This window comes from Cryptomeria japonica, chromosome 11, assembly GCF_030272615.1.
Source record: "Cryptomeria japonica chromosome 11, Sugi_1.0, whole genome shotgun sequence".
Lineage (NCBI taxonomy): Eukaryota > Viridiplantae > Streptophyta > Pinopsida > Cupressales > Cupressaceae > Cryptomeria > Cryptomeria japonica.
Window position 1 is genome coordinate 150,722,428 of NC_081415.1, and position 5,554 is coordinate 150,727,981.

Here is a 5,554-nt window from a genome sequence, read left to right on the forward strand (position 1 = left end):
AAGCTTGATCATGTCATCTTACCCATCTAGCATCCTTGAAACATAGCATTCTCAGGCTTTTCAAGACTTGTTAGACCTCTTACTCAGTGCTTCTTACTTATTTTGATCATATTATCAAAATTTACATGACAAAACCTTTTATGCCATAACCAGGTATCATCTATCTTTGCATACAGACACTTGTTCCGAGTTGAGTCAAGGTGAAATGTGTTACCTTTTGTTTGTGTCCTGGTAGCAACTAACTTTTCATTCTTGTCATGAACTTTGACAATTCCTTTCTGAAACTCTATTCGGTAACCTGTATTGTTTAGTTGTGCTACACTCAACAAATTTTATTTCAAACCTTCAACCCAATAAACATCATTGCATCTTGCATTGTCAAGAAGTGTTATAGATCCTTTACCATTCACTGGACATGGTGCATCATTACCAAATCTTACATAGTCTCCATCATAATCTTCTAACATAATAAACTTGTGTTTATCACCTATCATATGATGTGAGCATCCACTATCTACGATCCAAGAATCATTATTATTTATGTGAGATATTAGGGATTTTTCTTCATACCTTTCTTCATCTGATCCATCTTTGATAGCCACATAAACTACTTCCTCTGTATCAGTTTCATCTGATTTATCATCATTTGTTTTCCTCATTAGCTATTAAGCATGTCTTTCTATCTCTTCTTCTCAAGTCTCGGTGTCCTCTGTAATGATTGTCTTTCTGTCTGTCATCTTGGCAATCTCTCTTTTCAGTAGATTCTTTGTCAGGACACTTCGAATCCATATGTCCTATCTTATCACAATTGAAACATTTCAAAGGTAGTTTTCCTTTATACTTACCTTTGCCTCTCGGTAACCTTCTGGCTAATAGTGCTTCAAACTCTTCCTAGTTTCTGATTTCCTCATACAGTTTGTGTACTTCTTCAATGTTCTTATGAAATCTTTCACTTGCTCCACTGTGATCTTCTTCAAAGTACTTTTACTTTCTTTCATTGTAATCATTAGATTCATCAAGATGAAAAGAACTTAATGCAGATTCAACTTTATTTACTAAAGATCCACTGTTATCAAAGTTACTTAACTCAAATGCATGTAGCTTACTAATAGTAGCATCTAAAGAAACTGACATATTAGGTATAGATCTCAACTCATTGATTGCAGAGACTCAGATTGCATAAGCTGGTAGAAGGGTTCTTAACAACTTACTTGTTATATCCTTTTCTTCAATAGTTCCACCTACTCCTTTGATTTGATTGACAATCTCCTTTAGTCTTGTACTATACTGAGTTATGCTCTCACCTTCATTCATCCTCATAGATTCAAGTTGTCCTCTTAGACTATCTACTTGTGCTCTTTGTACATGTTCATCTCCTCCATATACTAATATGAGCTTATCCCACATAGCCTTTGCATCATTGCAGCCTTCTAGATCATTAAACTTTGAGTCAGTCAATGCAGATGTCATTTCAATCATTGCTTGGATATGTTCTTGCTTTGCCTTTATCTCTTCCATTGTCAATGGATAGGTTCTCGGTGTGATGAAATCATTCTCCAAATAATATACAGCATATTCTCCAACTCCTGATAGGTGCAGCTTCATCCTTTTCTACCTAGTAGAGAAACTTGACTTGTTCAGCTTCGGTGCATCCCTCTTATACATCTTTGAATCTTTGCCTCAAGTACCTTTAAACTTTTCTTCCAGAGTCCAAAGATTTGATACCAATTGATAGTTCTAATACTTAATGTAAGTATAGATCCAATAGCCAACAAGATGAGAGGGGGGGGTGAACCATACAAACTTAATCTTCCATAAAAACATCAGATTCAACCTCGGTAACATATACTTTAGTAATATAACCAAAACTGCTAAACATGCAAACTCAAAAGCATATAAACATCATAAACCTCATAACACTAGATTTAACGTGGAAACCCAAATAGGGAAAAACCACTGTGGGATTTCAAACCCACTAAGAAATATACTCTTCTAGAGTATGCTTGGTTAAAAGCAAATCCTGTTAAAGATTACAAACACATTGCTAGATGTGACCCAGTTAAGGGATTTCCCTCAGATCTGTTAGGATCTTCACCTTGTTAGAAGTGACCCCATTAAAGGATTTCAAACACTCAATCAGAATGTCACCTTGCTAGAGGGTTTTACAAATAAGACTATTAAGTCCACTCGGTTAAGAGATTTTCCATCATTTCACAAAATAACAGTAATAAAAATCTATCTGCAACTTCACATCTAAAATGCTAAAGTAGATTTTTATTTGCTCAATACAATCTAGACATATAACTAATCTTGTCCATCTCCTGGGCTTCTATACTTTGTTATTCAAATAGGTCTTCAAGCTTCTGTGCTCAGTAATCACTCTGTAGCATCCCTGTGCATACATTTGCCTGCATACATTGTTTATCAATAGTTCCCTATTTATAAACAATTTGCCAACCACTTAATCTCCTTGATCACATTTCCCATGATCAATCATAGCCATCAGATCTTCAAACTTTGACCAGGTTCAATGTATCCTTCAATCTGAAAAAATTTTACCCTACCTTGGAACTTGCATACATTTCTTGGATTAGTTCAATATGAGCTATAGATCTTCTTGCCAATTTTCCTTTTCCATAGATTCATTAACAAACTTCATGTATGGCATACCAATCATTTAATCAGTTCTAGCTCATCAACTTCCTTCATTAAATAACGCATGTAACCATTTAATGTATTATGTTACAGCTCGGTTACAACTCGGTAATAACTCAGTGAATACTAAACTTCACTCGGTAGACATTATGCCTTCATTAACTGATAGCGATAACCTTAGGGCTTACCGACTAGGTTCCTTAGGGTTTACTGACTAGGTTCTTTGCTCAGTAACATAGTATAGTATTAACCTTACAATTTACAACATATGTATGATGTTAAAATAATCTAAACATCATGATCTCATCATTTTCTGACTCAGTAATAGTTTCCCATTAAATACCTTATTCATCATATTCTTTCTGTGTCTTTTACCAACATCTTTATACTCTTCAAATCATACTTCTCAAGATATGGCAACATCATACTGAATTAAAAAATGAATTTCTTGACATCAATGACAAAATAATAATATCAAGACAGTAAGCATCCTGAATTAGTTATATCCATAATCATCAACAGCCTTCTCAATATCCTTATTGAAATGCCAACAATCTCCCATTGTCTATTATAATGCCAAATGCCAACAAGACATATGCTGGTAGGAATAGATACCGGTAGACAAAACAACTTAACAATTTAACCAGATAATCAATGCAAAGCAACCATACCACAAAACACCATGATTTATACATGGAAAACTCAAAAAGGAAAAAACCATGGCAGGAAGCCTACCCACAGTCAGTTGATACTTCTGCAAAATGTATGTGTTATAATGAGGGGCTTGCACTTGCAGGAAGGCACATTGCCTAGAATGTACTGCTCATTACAAAAGAGTGCCATTGACTACAGAGAGGCTACAACCTTCTCAAGATAAATGGACAACAATCAAATAGAGTTAACTATTATAAATAACATCTACCATGCCTAATTATAGTCTCGATTAAGCTTAGTGTCGAAGGACTAAATCCTCTTTTGAATCCAATTAGATCACCAATGACCAATCAAATCTTTTGGTAGAATGATATTACAATATTCTCACATTACATTCCTTGAACATGACCTTTCCAATAACCATGATACTTTACAAAGAGTTTCTACCTCTTATTTATGCAAACTAGTCTAAGGACTAAACCAATTAGGTCGGCCACCTAAAGATATTACAATAAGATCATTACATAATTCCATTTACAATGATATGCCATGTTGGCTTCGAACCAAAACAATAATAGCAAATCCATAAAACATATCGAATCATCTTAGTAATGTGTAGAGTACACAGTAGCATCATACCAATCCATAACCTAGATAGATACCAGACCTATTCTGGGTCCACCATGCCAAAGAAAAGTCTTCAAGAAATTGAAGCATGATCAATTATCATCTTCAGCATCCTGAAATCCATGAAGAAGCTACACCAACACCAATTATGCATCCTGTCACAATTCCTCAATGAAAGCTCTGTCGATAAAGCCTTAAACTAGTGCTGGTAAGGGTTTACCAAAGTGTATGATAACATCCAATTACCAAACCAATACCAACTAACCAAAACATGCTCATGGAGCATATAACACATGAAATCAAATATACTTCATTGATTCAAACATGTCGGAATTGTCCAATAGATAGTCTCTTCTGTCAGTAACCATCCCTAACAACTAGCATTGACATCAATGCAACACATAATCAATTTATCCATAATGCCAACAGTCTCAGTGGATACTGCGACCATATTGGAAGTGGCCTGAGCTGCCTTCCTGGATTCCCTTTCTTCCTTCATTTTTTGCTTCATTTCTTCTTTCCTCTAGGCTTCACGGATGTTCACTTTTTGTTCTACTTCCTCCCTATCATGCCCCTCACTTATTAGTGTTTCAACTACAACCTTGGTCAACTTCTTCTAGATAGCCAATGCAACCTATTCTCAGTGAACCTTTAGCCCTTTTTATTGGGTTGTGCCAAATTTCTCCTCTTTTTCATCAACTAGAGCTTGGAGTAGGTGTTGTGCATAGGCACCCACTATAGAGATCGTAGTGTGCATCGTCGTTTATCATTTGGTGAGAAACCAAAATGTTGTTCTTGGAGACAAAGTTCAGTTGGTTAGATTGGTAAAATTTGTAACTGATTATCATTATAAAAAACTTAACATCAATTTCCTTCATATCATCAACCCTCATCGAATGACCATCAAAAGTAGTATCAGTGAGTTTGCAAAGTTCTACATTTGAGAGGGCTGGGTATACCTCCAATTTTGTGTAGGCATGTGATGTTCTAGATTAATTCCTTCATGATTTTGTATGGTCAGTCCAACTAGATAAATTCTCCATGAATGTAGCTTAGAATGTATCAAACCCATTTTGGCTCATCGAATGTGGGAAAATCCAAGAATTGGGTGAAACCCTTCCTCTATAAGTGGGCAAATTTTGGTTTCAACTAGTTGTCCATGATCAGATTCTTAGTGAAACACATGACAATTCATATCCTCCAAGCTCCTCGATGTCATAGTGAATAAATGCCCTAATGTCTTTGGTGTGAAGAACACCATGGAACACAATTGAAAATGCTCTTAGTGGTTCATCCATAAGTGATTTGAAGGGGTGCTTCTTAAAAATAAGATAGGGGTGGTTCTTGATTTCCATCACCAAAGGAGTATCAATATTGGATGTAGAAGCTATGATATGTGGATACTGAGACTAGGGTTTTTGTAAACATAAAATACCTTAAGATACTACAAGGAGATGAGATTGATTTTGGAGAGAAAGTGCTCGCACAAATTTCCTTGCCCTCTAAATCACTCTGGAAATTTCTCTTTTGAATGCTAGATTGTTGTGTGAAGAAAATAACTTTACTTTACCCTTTTACCATCATTAACCCTAATTTTTCATTATCATAAATGCTACCA